General features: G+C 38.4%; 1 long non-coding RNA gene across 1 annotated transcript; it reads left to right on the forward strand.

Moving 5' to 3' along the window:
- LOC122231092 lies at positions 1-25483 on the forward strand. The gene is made up of 3 exons (XR_006208228.1): positions 1-110; positions 3116-3190; positions 25255-25483. It is a non-coding gene; the product is annotated as an uncharacterized LOC122231092 (long non-coding RNA).
- Positions 25484-25971: the final 488 nt, after the last annotated feature.

Here is a 25971-nt window from a genome sequence, read left to right on the forward strand (position 1 = left end):
AGAGATGAGAATAACAGGGGTTGGAATTTTACCAGGCTAGTGGGAGTAAAGAGAAATCTACGAACACACACTACAGCTTTGAGTGAATGAGATAACAGAGTTATCAGGAGGTAGGTAAAGCTATGGTAATGATTTCTTTTCTTTCTTTTCTTTTCCTTTGCATGAACCAGCACTCTCCTCTCTCCCCCACCCCAGTTTGGGGACTAGGGAGGCAGGGGGTGCTGCTGCTGCTGAGAACAAGCTTGTTCGCCCCATTTCCTGACAAGCACGTGTTCTTAGGAAGGCATACCAGTATTTCTCTGTGAACTTAGAATTGCATTTTTAAATTGATGGCCAAAATCAACATTATTCGATATGTTTTATTAAGGATTTTCTCCTGTAAAGGTTAAGAATCTATTACAGTGCTTCTCATTATGACATATTTCATTTTGTACAAAAAAGTGTTTCTTTATTTTGTATCCAATTTCATATTTTTCACTATGTATAAAAGAAAATTGAAGTGTAATTCCAGAATGTACAAATCTGCTTTCAATGGAAGCAGGATTCTAGCAACCTATGACCAGACCACCAACATTAGTTGTATAAGAACCGTATCTCTTTATTTTTGTTTTTCCATTACACCCTGTGAGTTCTTATTTTGAACCCCATTTTGCATGCTGGCAGAAAACTTTTGCTGATAATCCAGGAAAACTCAGTCAGTTCATCGTCTTTGAGCCTTTGTCGTGTACGCTTTGCTGATTTTAGGTCCTTTCCCATCTCCTTCCAACTCCTGTGATTTGCATTTTATTTTCTGGGAGACGAAGTAGTAATGTCTTTTTGCAATTGCAGACAATGAGGAGCACTCCTTGACAATAGCTGAAGTTGGGTACCTTCTATACACAACCATCCCAAATAAACTGGGTTCTCACACCTAAGACTGGGGACTGGACCTGGAAGGACAGTAGAGGGCAAGACTTCTTCTGGCCAACACTGTCTTTCATTTCCCCTGAAAATTTTCCTTTTCATTATCTTCCATTTGGAGGATCTTTATCTAGACTCATGGGGGTAGTTGTGGTGACAAAGATTATCTCTATTCAAACTCACATTCTTCCAAAGTCCCATGTCTTCTATCTGATCTTTGCGTCTCGAAAGACAATCAGCCATTTCCTATATTGTAAACATGTAAACAAGGGACACCCAGAAATATACACAAATACTATCGTTATTTAATTTAACATATGCATATATGGATGTACCTGCAGATAAACACACAGACACATTCATATTCATGTGTTTGCATGTGTGTGCATGTATAATGTCAGATGGAATTGAGGGCAATAAAGCAGGGTTTAAAAAAAAAGATCTCGGGACGCCTGGGTGGCTCAGTCGGTTGAACGTCCGACTTAGGCTCAGGTCATGATCTCTCAGTCCGTGAGTTAGAGCTCCGCATCGGGCTCTGCGCTGAACAGCTCAGAGCCTGGAGCCTGCTTCCGATTCTGTGTCTCCCTCTCTCTCTGACCCTCCCCCGTTCATGCTCTGTCTCTCTCTGTCTCAAAAATAAATAAATGTTAAAAAAAAATTAAAAGAAAAGATCTGGATTGTGGGGTAGGGTGGAATGGCGAAAATAGGAAAGCTGTCCCTGATAAGGTGAAGATTCCATAGTGATCTCCATATTCTGGGACAAGTATTCAAGCATGAGTATTTAAGCACATAAAGCTCTGAGACCTGAGTGACCAGGTCATAGTGTGTGTGTGTGTGTGTGTGTGTGTGTGTGTGTGTATTCAAAAGAGAGACAGACAGAGAGACAGAGACGGAGAAATGGAGGAAAGGAGTGGGGGCAGGGAGGAGGACAGAAGTGGTTGGATACAGAGGTGGGGAACAGGATCAGACCTTCAAGTTCTGTAGGTCATGGTGAAGACTTCACAGTTGAGTGTGAAGGAGATTTCAAACCAACCGTTGGAGGTGAATGGCAGGATCCAAGTTACATTTTCTAAGGATCACTCAGCTAAGTGGAGAATTTGCTCTTAATGGGGGAGTGAGGCTGGCCACTGGGCCCAGTGAGCAGGGTTATTTCAATGACCAAGTGGAGAGATGATTATGGCTTACCAGATAGTAGCTGGGAAGATTTCAGAGATAGTCAAGATGCTGGACATATTTAAAGGTAGACCTAAGAGCATTTGTTGACGGATTAGATGTCAGGCGTAGTAAACTTATGAAAAAGAGTTGAGAGTTATTCTATCCCTTTTCAGATGGTGATTCTTAGCACATACAGTTTTATTGATATGCCCATCAGACTCATAAAGCATATCTATCACCCATATAATAGTAACATAGGCATAAGTTTCGTTGATGTACCCAAGAGCAAAAGAGGCATTAAAGTTCCAGCAAAAGTATGTAAGTAGTTGTAATGAAGAGTAGGATTAGTGTTTGCAAAAGGCTTTGTAATGATAGGTGCTAACAATATCGTCAGGACTCCTATATCTCCTTCAGCCATGCTCCTTGGAGTCACTCTCATTTCAGAGAGATCATTTCTAACCACGTGCTACAACCACTGATCAAGTGTAAATGTTCACAGCGGTTTCATCTGAATTGCCAAGACAAAGATTTTCATACTCAGCATTAGAAGATGTATCATTCAGTAAACAACACTCCGCCTTTTCTAAAAAGGATTTTCAATATTCAAGACTATGCCAATTGAATGCAGTGAGATTTAATATTTGTATTATTGGTATGTTTGGTTTGTATATAATCTTAGACACAAAAGTTCCCCATGAAATATACATGCTCTTTATATTATTATACAAATATTTTTATAGTCAGACATGGACGTTTTGAAATTACCTGTGTTCCTTTTCTTTCATCCGCACCTGTCTAATTTCGAATATGGTATTTTTTTTGGTAACTGCTGTTTCCATGATAGCTTACATAAATTGTTTTCACATTTTATCTCAGCTTATGTCAAAACTACTTTAAAAGGTGTAAGTCACTATAATTACGGTATGTTGAGGCAATTGAAACCCTAGTGATTAATGAACTTAGTTCTTTAAGTCCTGTGAGTTTTATCTAACATGTGAATCCCAATGTTATGATTTCAATTTCTCTAAAAATATGCTTTGTTGTATTTTTTCGACTGCAGAGTGGTGTGGACCCAAGTCACCTGTATTAGAACTGTCTCAGAGAGGCAAATATCACAGCTGATGGACTATAGAAAGTAAGTGTAACTTTATTGGTGACCAGAATAAATGGTAACATTCTGGACAAAATGCACCATTCTTGGACTGTCCCCACAGTTTGTCAGATGATGGAACTGAGGCTGGAGAGAGAGATACAATAAATTGCAATTAAATGACGGGGACAGGATCCACCCCTGTTTTCACTGATTTCGATGTCTACAGCATTCCTATTCTATCAGACCCTCTTCTAACTTAGTTAAATGAAGTCTGCACACACAACATTTAAGTAGTTTCTAAAGGTCCCACAAAAAACGCGTATATACACATGTCTACCCACATATAAAATAGAAGAACAGAGGATCCTGGGAAAACACGTGCTCACTATGTAGAGTCACAGAAATCCTGCTGTTGAACTCTTCTGGGGGAATAATGAAGGTCCAGAGAAGGTAAGAAACAATCTTCTTACTTCTTACACATCACTGCTCATTAGCCTGCTCTGTACCACCCCCTGATCCAACCTTTAAGAGGATGATGAAAACTTTGGTAAAAGCACACAACACAGCACAGCAGCAATGATCATTAAAATACACGAGAACGGAATCTATGAGATCAGGTTAAGGGAAGAGACACTGATGAGAATGGCAAATTTTAATGTTTTTAATGATTATTTTTATTTTGGGGGGGGCAGAGCATGAGTCAGGGAGGGGCAGAGAGAGAGGGAGACACAGAATCTGCAGCGGGATCCAGGCTCTGAGCTGTCAGCACAGAGCCCGACACGGGGCTCGAACCCACAAACAGTGAGATCATGACCTGAGCCAAAATTAGGTGCTTAACCGCCTGAGCCACCCAGGAGCCCCAGGATGGCAAATTTTAAAATTACTCCCACACATAATAGAAAGAAGTTGGTCCTATTTTCTCATCTGATATGACACATGGGGGGAGGGGGGAAGGTTTAAAATAGCAAATAGAAGCTTCCAGTAGGTGAAATGTTTGAAATACCGAGGAAAATATAAAACCTGTTTGTTGGTGCTATCGTTTGGTGGTGTAAATAACAACGACAAAAAAGGAAACGAATGGGCGTGGGGACAACGTTGTGCTGATGTTAGTTTTTAGGAAAACGCTTGGATGCTTTTGGAATGTAGACTTTATATGTTAAACAGTTTTAAGTTCATGTAAAACTTGAGCAGAAGGTACAGAGATTCCCTATGTACCACCCCACCCCTAATGTAAGCACAACCTCCCCCTTTCCCGGACTCCCGCACCGGAATGGGACCTTCCCTACAAGCGAGGACCCTTCACGGACACACCCTTATCCACCCAAGTCCGTAGTGTATATCACAGTTCACTCTTGTGCATTCTATGGGATTTGGTCCCTTCTTGTTAAAAGGTAAAACACCCGCATGTACAACAGGACAGAAAAAAATACATCTTGCTGAGACCAGAGCTCAAGAGCCAGGCTGCTTAACTCATCCAGAGCCTAGGGGAAGCTTTTCAACCAGGGGGCCAAGTTTAAAGACACTTGTTGCAGAAAGCGAACAGCGTTTGCGGTTGGACCGATCTCCTCTCTGGCTCTGTAACTTTGACTAACTTTAGCTAAATTGCCATGATTCATTTTCCTTATCTCCAACCTGGCAATCATACCCAACCTCACAGGCCTTTGGGAAAGATTTAAATGAGTTCAGGTATCTGCAATAGTTCCTCTAACACCCAGCGCAAGTGGTCGTTCGGTGAATGATAGGTTTCCCTACACGTTCCAAATCTTATTTTACTCAAGATGAGGGTGATCAATCCCACCCCTGTCTTCTTCACAGTACAATGGCGAAGGTACACTGAAATGAGTGACATTATTTTATTATCATTAATCACAGAGATCATGGGCTACTGTAAGGTGCCAGCCTCTAAAACAGGTTAAATTTGGCATAATGTAGACCTGCTAATAAATCTTGAGTAAGTCTCTAAAAATTATCAGAAAGCTGAAATTTGCATTATTATTACTTATAGAAAACTATCTATTTCACAGAAACCTCTAAATTTACCATTTTTCCCCAGTTAGGTTATTTCTATGGGACTGTCATCTGCATGGGGAAATAGGACGTAAAAGAGGCACTCTCTCTGATGATTGCTTTTTTATCTCCCAGTCTAAAGAATGTCTCTGATATATTAAAGACATACCTTTAGCCATTAGCTTATGGCACACAATTTTTTTCTGAAAATTTAACATTGAAACCCAAATTTCTGCCTGTGTTTTGACTAGTATCCTCTTTCTTGACAATAATTTTGAATAATATTCTATTCTTTTGATTTATCGTCTTACTTTTTAAAGTTTATTTATTTGTTATTTTGAGAGAGAGAGAGAGAGAGAGAGAGAGAGAGCACAAGTAGAGGAGGGGCAGAGAGAGAGGGAGAGAGAGAGAATCCCAAACAGACTCCGCATTATCACACCCAGGAGCCCTGATTTCTCTTATTTTTTCACCTATTGAAAGAACTTTTCTTCTACTTCTCCATCTATTTTTGCATGCATATAACAGGATCAAAGATTTAGTGATTATGAATAACATTCAAATTCATGATTGTAATCTAGTACATTTCTTCTCATTATCCTTTGTATAGATTTACAGGATAATACAATAAATTATGTTATTTTCCTTGGCCTTGGGTTAATTCTATTAGAATCTGAGTTTATAATTTACACTGAAGTGAATTAATATTGGAGTGTTTTGTTGTCGTTTTAGCTTACCATAAATAATTATCTCTATATTCTTGACTGTTGACTTCTTATAAAAGATTAATGTAGAATTAGTGACAAAATGGGATTCTCATCAGCTATGAAATCCCATAAAAATTAATGCTTCCCAAGTTGTAATTTGAAAATTCAAAAGGCATTTGTGATTTAAATCTGTTAACTCTCATTATAAAACTTGTATTTCTGCTTCAGACACGTACATGAGGGCACACACACATTTTGTGCAAGAAGCAAGAAGTGTGAGGAAATGTCTTAATGAACTGGAATAAACTATTTATGCTAATGCATTCATACATTTTTGTGGTTGTTAACATGAATTGTGGGAATATTGAGCCACCATGAGTCTAGATACATTTCTAAAGGTAAAATCCTTTTATGTTCCACCTTCGGAAAAATACCCAATATGTGACTGTATATCACATAAATGGATTTGGTAAGTAAAAAATAAAAATAAAATACAATATTTTCAGACTTCTTTGCTTGGAAATGATCTCATCGAGAGGTTCACTTTAATGCATTTTTTCCACGGAAGTTATAAATTATACATAACACCACATAACACTAAAGCATTAACATAACTTCACAATACAGGTCTATCACTGGTTAAATAAAAACAAAAAAAAAATGAAGGCTTCCTATCTGACAGATCTGACTTTGCTATGGAATTACATATTGGCACAAATTTATTGTTAAAAGCATTTCAATACTAATTGCGTCCTAATTTTCATTTTTGTCAAATATTTGATGTATCCGTTTGTTCAGATAATTTACATATTGTTAGCATCAACCAAAAGCTTGTCTTTGTTCTCCGTATCGTAATACAGTCTGTGCCAAAATGTGCCTGTCCCCTGTCCTCAAAAGAGTAAGATATAAATATCTCAGGGTGAAGGGTGGGTGTCTTTTTTTTTTTTTTTTTTTCATTTTCTCCTTGGTTGATACAGCCTACGGGGAGGGGGCGGGCGGAGTTCTAAACTGAACTTCATAAAGGGGAGTTCTACAAAACTCTTTTCCATCCAACTTCGTAGACAGTTATTCACCATTTTACTATTAGGTTTGCCTGGTTCATAGATAAAGAAAAGAATTCTTTCCATATTTTCCATACCACACCATTATAATCTATTTGCTAAGAATGCTCCAGGGGATCTAATACTGCCTTATGTTGTGTGCTTTTAGACTGAGGACCATATGTGGTGCTATCCCAGGAAACAGCAGGGTTCAGTTACAGGGTTGGATGCTTTTTTATTTCCTTACCCTAACAGGCCTTGCATTTATACATTGTTGCCGTCAGTGCTATTTATTTGGAATAATTAGTATACTTTTGGTGCATTTGTTAAGAATGCTATATACAGGCATTATTTCTATGTATCTCAATGTTCACAGCTTGGTAACTTAAAAGGCAGCATTCTGCGGTATATAGCAATGTCACTCACAAATAAATCTGAACATCAACCAAGTCTATTTTGGAAGAGGTAGACATTATTTTACTGCACAGATTGTCTGCCACCTAAAAAGGTGACTGTGGGGGCACTTTACCACACCTCACTGGATAGATTGATAAATGTATATCTAAGGCAAGACTGTATGATCCATTGGGTCTGCTTTCAAAATGACCATAATATCTTGGCTCATAACTTATAATATGAAGTGACTCTAATAATCTGAAGTGTATTCCCGAGTGCATTTAAATTTGAGTTAGTAATTCACATTTAAAATATCTATTCTGAGGCTATTCTCCAATCCCTAGGTTAATACAAAGACTAGGAGACAACTGGTAGAAAAGGACTTAGAATTTCTGCTTCCTTAGAATCAGAATCTGGGAGAACAGTAGCAAATCCTTTGGGGATGTATTTGATTTGGATTTTGATAGCCATTAATTGATCCCAGAGCATTCCCCATAAGGGAAGACGACTCTCCAGGGAAGAGGAAATTACCTGAGTTTTAAAACCCCCCGGGGGAAGGAATATTCTGACTCTAGCACCCTCTAGCCTATCTGTATGACCAAAAGAAGACAAAAAGAAGAAAAGAAAAGAAAAAAGCAAGCTAAAAAATACTTGTGAAGGTCACAGCCCAAGGACTCAACTCCACTAAAAGAAAGACTAGGATTTAATCATAAGATTATAGGGGCGCCTGGGTGGCGCAGTCGGTTGAGCGTCTGACTTCAGCCAGGTCACGATCTCGCGGTCGTGAGTTCGAGCCCCGCGTCAGGCTCTGGGCTGATGGCTCGGAGCCTGGAGCCTGTTTCCGATTCTGTGTCTCCCTCTCTCTCTGACCCTCCCCCGTTCATGCTCTGTCTCTCTCTGTCCCAAAAATGAAATAAAATAAAATAAAATGTTGAAAAAAAATTTTTTAAATAAAAAAAAAATCATAAGATTATAGAAAACTTCTCTCCGAGCCTCACTGCCAACCAACAGAAATCCCATGTAAAACATTAGATTTTAACTGAAGGGCTGGGAGACAGAGACATCTTCTAAAGAGAGTTTTCAGGAAAGTCTACAAAAATAAAGGAAAAGGAAAAGAGGATACAGGGAAATTTGAAAATTCTAGAACTAACAGCTAAAACAAGCATTAAACACAGTCAAACTCCTGGCAAAATTAACATAAAACCTCACACTAAGGGCCTAATTACCTCAACACCTATTAACTGACATCTCGTGTCCGCTTTCAAGAAAAATTACAAAGAAAAAGGAAAACAGCATGAAGAAACAAAGCAAACATCAGAACCAGTTTCAAATATGATTCAGATGTTGGTATTATCAGACCATGAATTTAAAATAACCAATGACATATGTTCAACCTCAATGCTGATTTCATTAGTTGTGTCCAGTCTAGTAATGAGCCCACCAAAAGCATTCTTCATTTGTGTCAAAGTCCTTTTTTTTTAATTTATTGCATTTCCTTTTGATTATTTCTTAGCCCTTATATTAATCATGTACTCTACTATGTTGTCTACTTTTTCCAATATAGTTCTGGAACACAGATGCAAAAATCCTCAACAACGTATTAGAAAATTGAATTCAGTGATAAAGAAAAACATTAAACATTACCTCCAAGTAAGATATATGACACATATATAAGACTGGCTTACTATTTGAGAATCAATTAATTTAAGCCACCACATCCACAAGATAAAGCCACCACATCCACAAGATAAAAAAGAAAACTCATGAGCGTATCAATAGAGGTTGAAAAAATAGTTCACAAGTTCAAATGCCCATTCTTACTAAAAACTCTCAGCAAACTAGAAATAGAGCAAAACGCCCTCAACTTGATAAAACACATGTCCACAAATGTACAGCTAACATCCTACTGAATGGTGAAAAACTGCATTCTCTGGGGAGCAAGGCAAGGGTATGGTCTCACCACTCTGCTTTAACTTCCAAATGGGAGTCATGCGAGTTCAATAGACAATACAAAGCAATAAATCTATACAGATTGGCCGGTGTCACGATTTTCTCTGAAGAGAACTCCAAAAGAAAGAATGAAAAAAAAAAAAAGAAAAAAAAAAAGGAAGGTTTGCTGGAATCGATAGGCAAATATAGCAAGGTTGCAGGAAACAAGGTTAACACAGAACAATTCATTTGCTTTTACATATATCACCAATGAATAATTGGATTCAAAATAAAAAAATAACATTGACACTAGAACTAATAATAAGAACAGTAAAAACCCTAAGGTATAAATCTTTCAGATATGATCACTATGTAAGAATCTTGCCTACCACAGGTCATTAAAATATTCTGCAATGTTTTCTCATAGAAAATGTGTAGTTTTATTTTTTATGCCTGTGACTCATCTCCAAATAACATATGGTGTACTTTGTAATATTCAGGAATTCCCCTCACATTCCTAGTTTGTTAAGGTTTTTAATTATGAGTGAGTGTCAGATTTTCTCAAATGCTTTTTCCACATTTACAGAAATAATCATGTGAATTTTTGCCTGGTATTAATTTATTTTTGAATGTGAAGTCAACCTTCCATTCCTGCGCTATATTCTCTTACTCATTATGGATTAGTCTTTATAAATTACTGGTGTGAATCAGGACCCCAGTTCCTGTGTTTTCCGTAAATTAATCGAGTTCAAGCATGATTCAGTGAAAATATTTTGCATTTTCTATCAAATTGCCTTATTGTCTCTATTAAAAAGGAAGAGACAAGTGCATGGTGTTCTATTCCAAGACTTGCAATTCTGTAACTCTGTTCTATAAATCTCTTCATTTATCCATATGTGAAATTGATACTATGTTGATATTGTGAATATACACTAAGACTTGAATTCATGAGGTGCAAGTCATTCCATTTTGTTTTGTTTTGTTTTTTTCCCAAGATTATGTTGGCCATTCTAGTTACTATGCATTTTCAGATAGAATTTATAACCATTAAATCAGCACAAAAACCAACACCAAAAATTATTATAACTTTCATTAGATGAGAGAAAAATTAAATGTGAGAATTAGATAAATGTAGATAGAATTGGCATTTCAAACAATATTGAGTTTTCTAATCTGTATTAGAAATCTGTGTGCTTCTCCATTAATTAAGTTGTCTTTAATCATTTTCAGCAATTATATATATATATATATATGTGTATATATATATATATATGTGTATATATATATATATACACATATATATATATATATCTGGATTTCATGTTTTTAATACTATTTTAAATAGAATATTTTAAAATTTAATTTTCCAATTATTTGTTACTAGTGCACAGAAACTCAATTGACTACATATTGACCTTGTGTTCAATAACCTTGTTACATTCACTTGTTTGCTCTAGGATTTCTTTGAATCCATAATATTTTATATAAATAATCACATTACCTACAGATAAACATTGCCCTTCTTTCCTTTCAGTATTTATGCCTTTTGTTTCTTTTCCACAATGCATGGGCTGGGATCATCACCCTCAGGGAGAGTAGGAACAGTAAGCATAGACATGTTTGTTCTGTGCATGGAAACCTGGGGTAAAGATTTCTTTAGATGCCAAGACGTATTGGGTATGGATGACAGAGGAGATTTCTCAACACGGTAGCATTTGAATTTACCCTGAAAATGTTTAGAAATTAGCTACAAGGACAAGGGGAGAGAGAAGACCAGAGAAATGCACACAGAGACACTGGGCCATTTTAGGGGAGAGGCAGAGTAGAAATTATGAAGCAGTTGGTTTGCTTAGTGAAGTTCTGGATGTAAGCACAAACATTTATTCCCCCACAGATCTGTATGTACTATGTGTAAAGCATTGGCCAAGTTTTTTTGCCTTTTCCTGCAAAGGTCACTCCTTTTATCTAAGCACAACACCTTCAATTATGCTGAGATGAAACATTGTGTGTGTGTGTGTGTGTGTGTGTGTGTGTATTTCCTGCTCCAGTCAGAAGGGAGATTTCACTGAGACCCCCAGGCCCCTGAAGCTCAGGCAGGAGGCCACTTTGTGGGCAAAAGAAGAGCTGGTGGAGGGGCCTCATTTCACCTTCTTGAGGTTCAGGTAGTTGGTGCAGCCACACTTCTTATGCAGTTGACAGAGTGGGGGTGCGGTTGTATTTCTGGGCTAGCTGGAGGAGGGAAGCCGCCATGATCCCACCCCCCACCCCACCCCACAGGCCAAGGACCAGGTTCAAGGTGGACTCTTTCTGGATATTGTAGTCTGAGAAAGTGTGGCCGTCCTCCAGCTGTTTGCCCACACAAATCAGACGCCGTTGGTCAAGCGGGATGCCCTCCTTGTCTTGGATTTTGGCTTTGACCTTCTCCATGGTATCATTGGTCTCAACGTCAAGGGTGATGGTCTTGCCCATCCGTCTTCACAAATATCTGCATCCCCGCGTCTGCCTCAAGGCCACGGCCACCAAACTACTAGGCCACCTCCTTGAAGAGAAAGTCCCAAGATAATTTTAAGAATATATTTTAATCACCAAAAGTGTCAGAATTTCAATAGGAGCTAAACTGAACCTTCCCAAATTAGGGCTTATACTGAAATTGCTTATACTAATGACTGAAAACGAAAAGGTACACCATGCTAGAGTTTGTAAAGTAAAGAAAGTTGAAAAAGTGAGAAAATTAAAATTTACTCAAGTTTGAAGAAATGTGAAGAAAACTGTAGGGAATACATAATCTGTGTATGAAGTAGAGTGAATATTGGGTACCAAAGGGCCACAGAAGAATCCAAAACTCTCTCCCTCCTTCTCTCTCTCTCTCTCTCTCTCTCTTTTTCTCTCTCTGTCTCTTTCTCTTGCACACTTGCATATGTGGGTGCATTTCTGTGTTTGTATGAATATATAATCATGTGAAGTGTGTTATATTGTAGTGTGCAACTCGCTAGTTTCTTCCTTGTAGGAGCTAATTTAGGAGAAGATAAACATGTATTGGGTGTGTTTAAAAAATATTACGTAGAGAATGAATGCTATTTTAGCTAAAAGACTTGAAAACTTCCATGCCTGGTGACAAATACAGTTGTTAAATAATAACTAAGACTGTTTTCCCATTGAAGGAAGTAATTAACATCCAACTTGTGAAACATATAATTTGTGTGAGTGTGTAAATCTATACTCGTTGATTAAAACTGTAATCACTTTTTTTTATGGATTTCACTTTGAAATGATTATAAAGACTTAAATGTTGGGAAATGCTATCTACATTGATATTGCCTCAGACTAACTTTCCTAGATCCTAGTCTGCAGGAAATGAGACTTGTGTAGAGAAATAAATAAAATACACCTTTTTAAAGCGATTTTACTGGCTATTTTTTGTTTTTAAAGAAGTAGCTGGTCCAAAGGTAAATGAGAATTTATTATTTTTTTAGTTCCGCTAGAACTTCTGTACTCAAATTAATTTTCACCTTAATTTTCCTTGAAACGTTTGTCGCCCCTGTCCAAAAATTTACATGCAGATAAAAATCAAAACAATTTATAATACCTTCAAATGCATTTGTTAGTTCATTCCTACGGTAAGGCAGAAACAATTTCTGAGAGAAAATATAATCCATTGTTAGCTGGGACAGTGAGAGTTTGATGCTGAGTTAGTCCCATAAACGTTCTTATTCTAATTCTACTTCTAACAGAAAACATGTCTAATTCTGTTTCTAACAGAAAACATTTGGGAGATTTGCTTTGCATGTATGTCCTTAAAGATTGCTTAAATAACTTATGTGACATATATCGAATGCGTTTTGATATTTTCTATATTAGAAAACTGTTAGAATTGCTGTGTGCTTTCCAAGGACACTTCTGTCTCTGGGTAGAGGGTATCCTTAGATGTGAAGTCTCTTCTCCCTTCCTAAAAATTTCCTCCCTATAATTTCTTATCGATACCATTGAACTCCTTCCAGACACAGATTATCACTCTTGCTGTTGACATATAAGGTGAATCTTCGGGATTTACTCTCCTTTACTTTCTGCATTCAGCCAGTCCTGCAGCCAGGGCTCTGAAGAGGCCAGATAACTTGGTGCATATTGCCAAAACTTCGGAAACAACACAAGGAAAATTGGTGAATCACCAAAGTAATAATCAGTAAACGTCTGTTGTGTGCACAGACACAAAAAGACATTTTGCCAACCAGTTACACTCGTACCAAAACATGGAACGAGGCGCGGGGGTATATTGTTATAAAGCAGCTTATACCCTGAGAAGGAGTGTCTGCGTGCTCCTCACAGTGAGAGGCTATAGAATTCGAATTTTCTTCAATGGCAGGGAATCTGGTCAGCGGTCACTTCAGGTCCGCCTTGGGGAACAGTTCAGGTTTTGCTTCCGACTTTCAGAGACACAAGCAAGGTATGACCTAGGTCAAGTTAGCCTTGCAACGTGGCTCAAATGAAGCTTTGCTGATGAACCTAAAGTGGTTTGTCTGCTCGGGGAATTTTCAAAGCTGGTCTTGTGTTTTTGTTTTTGTTTGTTTGTTTTTTGTTTTGTTTCGGTTTTTTTTGTTTTGTTTTTTATTGTGAGCACCAATTTCATGAGCAGTCAAAACGCAAATAATTGCACACCTTACTGGACTAATTGCAAACTGATACGTGCTAAAATCAAGGAGAAGTGAGAAAATCGGTGTCCATATAAATTTACATGCTAATGCATACATCTACTCTATCTGTGTGTTTCCAATGCAGAACAACATTGTTTTGGGGCGCATGTATACATTGTTGTCTTTAGTCTGCTTTCTCTGGCAATTCTTGTTAGCACAATTATACTTTTGGGGGGGGGTGGTCTCTGGGATGTGAGTGTAATATGGAAAACACCGAGTCACTATCTGGCTGACCCACGAATTATGACTCCCATAATTCGAAGCTTCGACACAGAAGGCAGTAAATAGTGTTGAATGATTAATATCAATAGTGACAAAGTCACCTATAATAATATGTTCTCTGTGACTCATATTTTCTTAATGGTGAATTTTAGAGGAAATTTCATTTATTACTCTTTTTTTTTGTGCATAGGACAACAGATAATGGAACCATTAGGGATACTATTTCCAATATCCTCTCATTAAAGATAAATGATCAATTGTATTCTCTTATTTCTAATAAAGAGAGAAAACTTTCCGCCTTTTCTCCACAAGCTAGATATTTAAATGATCAGCTTAATCCTTAGTTCATAACAGATTCAGGAATGGTTTCGAGTCTCCTGGGAAATCTCAGGATTAAAACACATCAGAAAGACAGGGCGGACGTGTGTATCACTCTCTCTCTTGAAGCCACCACCTTCTATGAAAATTCAGACTTAATTAAAACAATAATAATAATAAGAAGAAGAATTAATAATAGTAACAAAAGGAGAGACCAGGACTTATTTTGCAATGAATTAAACCTGGCAACATGGGAAATGTCTAAGCAACATGTTTCTATTTCCATTATGTAAGAATTCAACATTCACACAATATTAAGACATATGTGTATGTATATATGTGTGGGTTACAGAAGAGTTACCGTGGTATATAAGCATAACCTTTAGTTTTCTTTATTGAAATATAGTTTGAAAAGTGTCTAAGAACATTTAATGTTTGCTTTTGACCACAGCAGGGTGGAACTATTATAACAATCCTGGTCAGAGGGACCGGGCAAAATGAAGTATCACCTGATAAACAAATAGTTGCAAAATGCGAAATCACAAAATTTGAAGGGATGAGGCAGATTTTAAGAAGTAGGCGAAGACTTGCTTCTGGAACTCAGGTATGACTGTGGCTGTCGGCCACGCAGGTGACACAAGCCTGAGTTGAAGCCCCAGTCTTAAGAAGGCTGGATGTTAATGAGTCTCCTGAAACCTTTCTTGCTTGCATGATCTCAGAAGCAGGTTTAATCTAATTTTGTGATGGATTAAAAATGACCCACACGTGTTCCTCTGGGAGGCACTGACAAGCGTCCGATAGAAGATTCATTGAATCCAGAGCAGGACAGGACAGGGAGATACCACAGGAGACGCCAGGCTCTCTGCAGAGAGGAGCCGTCTCCTACCTCCAGAACTGGCACGGATGGAGAAGGGCCCAGCACATGGTTCCCACTGAAAAAAGGCAAAAATTCAAGAGAACAGTAAGCAGGCAAACACTTAGAAAAGAGCTGACAAACAGAAAAGAGAACACTCGGGTTGCCTTTTTTTTTTTTAATAACAAAATTTTGCTATTAAAGAGCTCAAGATCTATCTCATTTAAATGCAACATAGAGGGCACCTGGGTGGCTCAGTCAGCTAAGTGTTGGACTCTTGGTTTTGGCTCAGGTCATGATCTCCCCGTTCATGAGTTCAAGCCCCACATCAGGCTCTGTTCTGACAGTGTGGAGCCTGCTTGGGATTCTCGCTCTCTCCCTCTCTCCCAAAATAAATAAACTTAAAAAAAATTAGTTAAGTGGTAAATTAAAGAAAATAAATGAGAAATACAGGGTGTTAAAGTGGTTAGATTTTTAAACCTATTAAAATATTTCCAAAGCGATTTCTATAGACCGTAAAAGCTCTCACACCTCAGAAGCCATCAGCTACCCGGAAACATGGCACCATTCCGGCCCCACCTTAATGTGAACATACCATGTTCGTTCTCTTCTCTGGAGTTTTCAGTTTGCTTTCCAACTGCTATTCCACATGTTCCCATAGGAAAAGTGCATCCTCGGAACCTGTTTCCACCATGGAGGAAAAGTGACATCTCCACAAGATACGCTTGCCCCAGGGACAGGGAGAGGCTCCCCAATTCTTTCAGCCGCGCTCATGCCAGTGGGAATCTGGAAGTGTGTATAGAGATGGGACCCTCTTACCCACTCCACTGGTCTATTTCTATGTACTGAAATACACAGGCGCATCATACACGATAAGCAATCCCCTCCACCCGGCTTCTGTGAATGGCCCCCAGTGCCCAAAATGAACGCGTGTTACTTTACTCATTAGACAAAAACTTATTTTAAACATGTCTAAGTGAACTTTATATTCATCCATCAATGCCCAAGTTGAAATTTATTACTCCTAGAATGCCTTTCTAATTTTCTTCTGTATCTAACTTTATATGAAACGTCATGCCCCAAGAACTGTCCATCTGATATTATTATTTATATGTGCCCAGGTTTCCTTTTAAAGCATTAAGTTCTTGAGGTGTATGAATTGTATTTCTTTTTTAATTTGTTTAATGTTTATTTACTTTTGAGAGAGAGAGAGAGAGAGAGAGAGAGAGAGAGAGAGAGAGAGAGCATGGATGGGGGAGGGGCAGAGAGAGGGGGAGACACAGAATCCGAAGCAGGCTCCAGGCTCTGAGCTGTCAGCACAGAACCAGATGCAGGGCTGGAAACCAGGAACTGTGAGATCATGACCTGAGTTGAAATTGGATGCTCAACAGAGCCACCCTCCACCCCCTTGAATTATATCTAAATATTTTCATGTGTCTCACAGGATCTAGAAAAGTGTCACCCTTAGAAAATATTCCTTCAACTGAAATCAATTAAAAGTTTTATTCTGAATTTGTATGGCAGATAATATATATTTCTTTTGTAATGAGGGCAAGGGATGATGGTTATGTCCCGGCTCTGTTTGTTTGCATTGAAAATACATAAACGAGGGGTCCGTTTATAAGGAGTTTCCTTTCCAAATCTCTAAGTATCACTTCACACCGTAACCATCCACTAAGAACCAGATGCTGTAAAGCAATGCGCCAGTGTTATTTGGATTTATGGGAGATTTGAGAGAAAGTTCAGTGCTGAAATAAAAATACAAACCTCTGGGAACGTGGTGTGCAGGTGAGCTCGTAGGCACTCTGGAAGGCTACATCTTATTTTGATAATGGAGACTCTTACCTTGGTTTTGGTGCCATATTGAATCATGTCAATCCAGAAAGTTGTACTTCAAAACTGTGTGTCATTATAAAAATGAACACTAAGAAATAAAACTGTTCTGAAACGGTTTTAAACTTGCGAGATGTTAACCCTTGAAGTTTTTCTGCGACCTGTGACATCTGTCATTGAGTAAGTGTAGGTCATACCAACTTTAGTTGCCTGAAGAGTAGCTAAATTTATTTGGAATGGCAAGAGACTAAAATTATCTTCTAGCTTGTTTCACAGGGGTGCACCGTCTTTGTTCCTCCTAATTTATTTTTCTTTATGTTAACGTGTCATTGAGTTTAAATATTTTTAAGAACTAATAAAAAAAAGAAGAAAAAATGAAAACCCAGGGACGCCTGGGTGGCTCAGTTGTTCAAGCGTCTGACTATTGACTTTGGCTTGAGTCATGATCTCATGGTTTGTGAGTTTGAGACCCGCCTCAGGCTCTATGCTGACAGTGCAGAGACTGCTTGGGATTCTCTCTCTCTCTCTCTCTCTCTCTCTCTCTCTCTCTCTCTCTCCATCACTCTCTGCCCCTCCTCTGCACCCCCACTTTCTCTCTCAAAATAAATAAAACTTTACAAAAATACCCATATACTCACCTTTTCATCAAATATTATAATTTGGTCTTATTAGTGAGAGCATATTTTTAATGAAGTAAAAAAATGTAGATATAGTTGGAGCCCCATTCTTGCCTCTTCCGGTTCATTCTTATTCTTTTCTTTCCAAAAAAGATCACTGTTTTCAATTTGGCATTATCTTTACTACACTTGTTAAAGACGTCTCTTTAACGTATAAAATCTTCACATTTCATGTAACAAATTATTGAATACTCCACATCATGACGCTCTTGCCCCATCCATTAGGTATTTTAAAATACGTATCCACGTCAGTGCACATGTCTGGGGACTCCTTCTGCCTCCCAGCTGCCTCTCTGGCTAAGGTTGACATATCTTATTAGTCCCTAAACAAACAAACAGACAAAACCCCAGCTTTTGGTTTCAGATCTATTGCCACTTCATCTCTGGTGACATCAACGTTTTTCCATTTCCCAAGAAGTCACACTTTCCAAGAGTTTACTCTCGCCTAGTGCTATCATTTCCATCCACTTTTTTTTTTTTTACATCTGGTCTACTTGTTCAAGCAGACAGTAGCTTAAAGCAATCACTTTAACAAAAAAAAATATTTTTTTAAGTTTATTTGTTGATTTTGAGAGAGACAGTGCAAGCGAGGGAGGAGCAGAGAGAGAGGAGGAGAGAATCCCGAGAAGGCTCTGAGCTGTCAGCACAGAGCCTGAGGCGGGGCTCAAACCCAGGAACCGTGAGATCCTGACCTGAGCTGAAACCAAGAGTTGGACGCTTAACTGACTGAGCCACCAAGGTGCCCCTTTTTTAATAAACAACAACAACAACAACAACAACAACAACAAAAAAATATATATATATATAAAACACACTGCTATTCAAACAGTTTTTATTCGTTGTCTGTCTTGATTTCTTTACCTGGGTTTAAAACGACCAATTACGTTATTTTGTGTGATTATTTTGAAGTTATTAATTATTGCCTTTAAGCTTTTGTTTTGCTGTGGTATAAGACACATAACATAAAATTTACCATCTTACCTATTTCTAAGTGTACAGTTCTGGAATTAAACGGTGTTCAAAACCTTTTCATTCCGCCAGACTGAAACCCCTTATCTCTCCGAACCCAGGCCCCAAACCCTGGTTACCACTGTTCTACTTTCTACTGCTGCACATTTGACTACTTTAGAGACCTCGTATATTTGAAATTATACAGTACTTGTCTAATTACGTATGGTTTAGCTCACTTATCAGGATGTCTTCACGTTTTGTTCGTGTTGTAGCACGTGACAAGATTCTCTTCCTTTTTAAGGATGAATAATCTTCCATTGTATGTACATATCACATTTTTTTTTATCTCTTCCTCCCTTGCTGAACATTTGGCTTGCCTCTACATCTTGCCGGTTGTGAATAATGCTGCTGTTTCCTTTAAGCTTTGTATTGTTGCGTTAGTCTGATTTTCTTCAATGGTAGATTATCTATACCTTGTAACTTTAAAAATATCATTTTATATTAGGTAATCTACAGTATTACTACCATATATCTAAATACAACTTTATTTCTTTTATCTTTCATGTGAAAATCACAGTCACTTGTAGTAGGAAAGAAAATCCTTTTTCACATTCCAGAAAAATGATTAGGTATATACATTTCCTGTTTGTTTCTCCTGAAATTACTATTACACACATATTGGAGATTCAGTTTTTATCCCACATGTCTATAATATTTCTTAACATTTCTATTTTTGACTCTCTGTACTGATTTTTATATAAATCCCTTATTTCTATCTTCATTACTATTTTTTTACTTTATCATATCCAGTCTAGAATGTGTTCCAATCATTTGATATATTGATTGTTTTTTGAATCTACCTCTTCTTACTTTATATATGTCTGTTTTGTGTTCAAACTTGGATACTACTATAATTTAAGAGGGAAATTATCTTTCAAAGTCAGAGAGTCTGTTATAAATTATGGGAAGAACTCAATTCCCTAACCCTGCACTGTTTTATATAAGTATTTGTTACACAACTCGATGTTAACTATAAATAATATGTATTATAGTGAAACACAATTATACAAAGAAAAAAAATACTATTATGCTAAGCCTAATTGTCAATCCATCAATTAGGTATGCCAATCTCATATAATAAGCAGTGAACTTCATTCTCTTTCATAAACGATCCTAAGAGTCAGTGATATGCAAACAAACGGTCTCATCCTTGAAAATTAAGTCTGTTCTGGGGTGGTAGGTAATGTCCACTGACTAGTTATGGGTGATGAATTTGGCCTATTTTTTTGTGCTTCTGGAATATTCTATAGTCTAAAGCAGTGTGAAGAATTAGGAATAATAGGGAGATGGTATGGATCTCTGATTTCAAAATTCGATAGAACCTAATTTTTAGGTACACGTTCAACGCTAAGTTAGCTATTTAAGAATGAACTTAATCCCCAGAAAAATAGTGAAAGATCTGAATTAGTATATAGATCCAAATGCAAACTGTCAGAGATGCTCTTTGAATGCTTTCATAGGCCAGTCAGTGTTTCTACATGTTCTATATTTTAGTCATTAAACACATCTTGAAGAAGAGGTCGCTATTATTCTGCTTTATTTTAGAAGCAAAACTGAGGCTCATAAAATCCAATCATTGCCACAAGGTCACATAGTAAGCGGCACAGCTGGGGTGTAAAACTAAGTTCCTTTCCTCCAACTTCAGGGTTCTTATTTTATCATAGCTGCCATATGGAAATACCAACTTGGCGATTCATCTGTGATCTTTCCACTGCCTCTTGTGTTAGTGTGGTTAACTTCCAATAAAAATCTAACGACAACATTTCCTTTGGTCATATCATAGTGAGAATGCTTTGCAAGCTTCTAAGAAAGAAATATCTTTTGAGTCTTGGGTTTTCTCACAGCAGGGAATGCCATTAAGATGTCCATTGGTGTCGCAGCTCCCTGAGAAGAGAATGACAGAATAACTCAAGGGTGGAAGGAGAGATTCCCGGGATAGGTACAAGATCGGAAAAGGCAAACTGAGACAACTCCAAGTTGAATTCCTGTCTGGGGTATAGCAACAACTATCCAGGGAAAGAATAACTCACGGGGTGATGTGGCCCCTATCATACTTCCCGCTAGGTCTGCCACTGTGTTTACCAGCAGAGCAGTGCTGAATTACTTCGGAAGCTGAACAAGGATGCCTGTTCTCAATGACTATATAGGCGGCCACATTGAAGGGAATTCCTAAAAGGTTGCGTGATGTCGGGACACCCGGGTGGCTCAGTCAGTTGAGCATCTGACTTCGGCTCAGGTCCTGATCTCAAGGTTCTTGAGTTCAAGCCCCACGTCAGGCTTGCAGCTGAGGGGCAAAGAGTCCACTTCAGATCCTCTGTCTCCCTCTCTCTGCCTTTCCCCCTGCTTGTGCTCTCTCACAAATACATACACATTTGGGGAAAAAAAAAAAAAAAAAGATTGCATGAGGTCTTTCTCATCTTCAGGACCAAACTGAAATCTCTTGCCACTTTTTCTCTTGTGGACCCAATGTGTGCTTTACTTTACTTGTTGTTTATTTTCCCATCGTAAGGGAATGGGGATTCCTACCAAATACTTCTATACAGTTTGTCTTCATCATTTGATTGTAAAAGCTCAGTAACGTATAAAATTTTAAATGCACATTACATAAAGCTGTGTATATGACAACCTGCCATAGACCTTGATTGGACGTGTAGTTCATAGAGGAAGAGAATGAGCACGATGGACTTAAAAGCAGAGCACGGGAGCACCTGGTGGCTCAGTCAGTCAGGTGTCTGACTTCGGCTCAGATCATGATCCCACAGTTCGTGAGTTCAAGCCCCCGCGTCAGGCTCTGTGCTGACAACTCGGAGCCTGGAGCCTGCTTCGGATTCTGTGTCTCCCTCTCTCTCTGTCCTTTCCCCGCTCCCACTGTTTCTCAAAAAAAGGAATAAATGTCAAAAAAAATAAATAAATAGAGTGCGTACTCTTGCTTCACCCAAAAAGCTTGACCGACTCTACATATTAATATTGTCTGAGAACATTTACAGTTGGAATAGGATGGATAATCAAATCTTACAAACGTTCATACCCTTCAGTTTCCAATTTCCCCAGTGACATGGAAATTAGCTGTTGAACTAATCAGACTAGAACTGCCAGAAGTTGCTGAGGCCACGGGGGCAGGTCAGCCTGGGGAATCTGCCCACTGAAATTGATGCCATTCAGCCCAATGGGAGCTGGTGGCCAGAGCCTAAGTCCAAGACGATAAATGTGCAGTCTCTTTTCGGCTGGCATGGCTTCCCAAATATTCATACTGATCTTTTCCCTTGAACCTCCTGAGATTTCTGGCTTTGGGCCAGAAATCGGGCAGATCTGTTGAACTGGTCTCTCCTGACATTTTCTCTTTATTATTTTTTCTTCGATAGATCTCTAAAATAGCTTCTGGATAACTTTCTTAAACTGTATTTAAAATTCAATAAAACTGAAGTAGGAAATTTTCCAACACAATGGACAAAACTTATAGGGTTGACAGATGCACCTGTAGACTAATGATCTCTATTAAGGTGACAGGAATTCTGGCAGGTTAAGTGATTTATCCAATGTCAAAAAGTCAGTGAAAGGCAAAACTTGGATAGACTACACTAACCATCTATTATTATTATTATTATTATTATTTTGCTATCATAATTCCCTATTCAATTCAGTCAAATATCTAATCTTCGTGGATATCATGAAGGCAATAAGCAGGCCTAAGTTAGACCTAACTCCTAAAAGTTGCTGGTATTCATGTGATCTAAAAAGAAGTGACTTTTCCAGTCAGTAAATGCAAAGTTCAGTTTGGTCGATAGGATGCGTAGATGGATGTGTAACTAAAACATCCACGTGCCAAACATACCAGAGGATTAAAAGTTACAAGAATGGGTCACTTAAAGCACCTAGCGCTGCATGACAAAGCATTGGGGAATATCACCTCAGCGGTATGCCTCAGTTGCTGTAACATGAATGAGATAGATGGGTGATTTTGGCAATCGTTCTTAGCTCACAGACTACAAAACAGTGACTCAAAGCTAAGGAATACACTTTCCCAAAGCCTCCTGTTATTCTCAGGGCTACAATGTCAAGGTTACCAAATTCATAAGAAAATCACTGAAAAGCCAGAAGGAACTCGGGTCATCACAGTGCATAACTTTCCTGTTTTGGTGCATCTCACATTTGGGGGGATAATTTGCAAGTTTGCTTCAGGAGTGGGAGTAGAAACTTATGTCATTTCTATCTCTGTCATAAATGATCTCAGGCCCTTGACTTTCCCTACTGTAGGCTCCTCTTAATTCTCTGTCCAAGTCAATGTTATCCCACTTATCGTTGGTCGATCACTCAATTAAACTAAGCTATAATCTAGCATAGCTCTAGCTGGCAAATAAGTTCCAAATAAATGACAAAAGTTAATAAATACATGCAGTAATATGCATTCAGGTTGAGTCGTTTTTGCACTAAGTGGATGGCTATTTTCAACTTGATGGTACACTCAGACCTTTATACTTTCGGCAAACGAGAGCACAAATCTCCCGGAACAAAGAGAGGAATCAATTCTGAGGCAGGGGCAGAGCAGTTGGGCGGAGTTGCCTTTTCTTCCCCAGGGTGGAGTGCCTCCCCTGTTCTCACTACATCTGGCAGCACAGATGGCAGGAAAATTAATAGGAGGGAGGAAGCATTGACCTCATGTGGATATAAACAAGTCCTGAGACTACACACGCAGACAAATCCGATAATAGCCTTAAAAGAGACCTTGAAAGTTCATTGAGTTCAGCTCCCTGCTGCTGGTAGAGCTGTGCTCAACAAAGTCCGATGTCCTGGGTGAGCATCCTTGAGGTCACGTGCATAGAGATCCTAGAATAGGTCACTGAGGACAGCCACGCAGTGTATCTCCCTAGGTAAGTGTTGAAGTAGGATATGAGCATCTGTTTTATATTAGTATATCCTGGTGGAGTTAGGAGACGAGAAAAAAATGACTACTTACGTGCTCCCTATCACATGTATTCAACCCATTATTGGAATCCTCAGAGACAAAGAGCCTGTACACAGATGTTCACCTTTGAACACATTTGTAGGGTTAACCCAACCAGCTTGTTTCAAGAACTTGCTGGTAGTTCACATCAATCACTAAACAAGTTTTTTGTTGATCGAAGAATCATTGAGCTGACCATGACCTGGGTTTTGTCCAGCCTGGACTGGCTATTCAGACATGGCTGACAGGCTCCCATTAAGAAGTGGCCCCATTGGCAATGGGCTTTAAACCAAAGCCCATTGGAGGGTTTTAAGGAAAACTGAGCTTTTCTGATTAAAGGGATAAATGGGTCTCATGCTGTGCTTTCACCCCTTCTACTTGCCTTGAACATGCACTTGATGATATACTGCTACCATGGAAGTAAAGCAAGAGAATTGCAAATTGCTGATATTGTTCCAACAACTTTCCTGGCAACACATTTTTGTTATATGAAGATAATTAAGTCCTATTTTTGAGCCAGTAACAATCTATTAACTTCATCTAAAATACACCTAATTGATGCACTTGATAGTGCCTGAATATTCTGTAAAATGTCTTAACTACAGGGGCGCCTGGGTGGCTCAGTGGGTTAAGCGTCTGACTTCGGCTTAGGTCATGATCTCACGGTTTGTGCTGACAGCTTGGAGCCTGGAGCCTGCCTTGGATTCTGTGCCCCACTCTCTCTCTGCCCCAACCCACTTGTGTTCTGTCTCTGTCTGTCTCAAAAATAAATAAACATTAAAAAAAATTAAAGAAAAAAAAGAAAACTTGTTAAAACACAGATATGTGGCCCCAGTTCCATAATGTGATATGATAGGTCCAGTTGTAGAGTCCGACAATTTCAATTTCTAACCAGCTCCCAGGTGATCCCATTATTGCTAGTTTGAGGACCACATTTTCAACAGCACGGGCACAAAAGATTTCAAGTGATGCTTGTTATTAACACTTCATACATGCACTTCAATATGGGAGAGACCAACTGTCGTTGAGAAAGGTGTTGCCATATGCTCCTTCAAAGCCATCCTTCTATTTCGTATTTAATATGACCACTACATAGCATTGGCAAAATCCTAGTTGATATGTGGATCAACAGCCTGATTTCCCAAACATACAATTCATAAACTTATGTATAAACATGTATAAATAAGTGGCCTCTCTCCTTCGATTATGATGGCTATTTTTTTAGTGGGCCCCTCCATTGCTATCTTTAGAATTCATTATGACCCATTCCAGGCCCTACTGCATGTGAACCATTTTTAAAAATATGTTAGAGCGATTATAAAAGGGCACATGGAATCTAAAATTCACAGAAAGATACAAGACTGTCACGATGCAATGATCACGTTTCAGTTTGTTTTTTTTGTTTTTTTGTTTTTTTTTAGTTTCCATTTAAGTAAGGAAGAAAGCATGTTTTTTACTAATCAGTATTCTTTTCTTCTGTTTCTAGTTTTAATCACACGCACGCACACTCACGGACACACACACTCACAAGTTTCGCATGCTGGAGAATGCGGGGAAGATGCCTCTTTACTGTTGATGGAGAGGACAGGATGCTGTGATGAATCTCATGCAGCAGGTGTCTGATGGACTATTATTTAATCTCTGCTTTGGGAAAGAGCAATCAGATGGTAGCTGTTGGTATTTGTTTAATAAAAACTCCAGATGTTGACAATGTTTCCCCATGGCCATTGATATATCATGATTTGCACACAGCTGCTGAAAAACCATCAAGCCCCACTACTTCGTGAATATCACTGGGAATAATTCTTTTTTTCTTTGTGTGTTTTATGCACAGCCCTCATGGCATGACTCACATATTTCTTGGGTGTTAAATTGAGCCCGCTAAATAAGATTTATTCACATTTATTCTCTTACACTTCTGTAAAAAGCTCTATCACACGTTAATGGGGGCATTCTGATGTAACAATAGAAAGTCATCATTTTCAGCCTCTAGTTACCCTGGAAATGCAGCGAGCAACACATATTTATACAGGGCACCGTTTTGGCAAATTGTTCTTGTAAAGAACACAGAACTTTGAACACAGGCTACGAGAGTAGAGCACAAAGATTTTGTTGATTTATTAAAGGGCAATTCAGATTCAGACTCACTCAGCATTTGAATTTTTCCTAGAGTTAAAAAACAAAACAAAACATTTCCTTACTT

Source organism: Panthera tigris, chromosome A1 (genome assembly GCF_018350195.1).
Source record: "Panthera tigris isolate Pti1 chromosome A1, P.tigris_Pti1_mat1.1, whole genome shotgun sequence".
Lineage (NCBI taxonomy): Eukaryota > Metazoa > Chordata > Mammalia > Carnivora > Felidae > Panthera > Panthera tigris.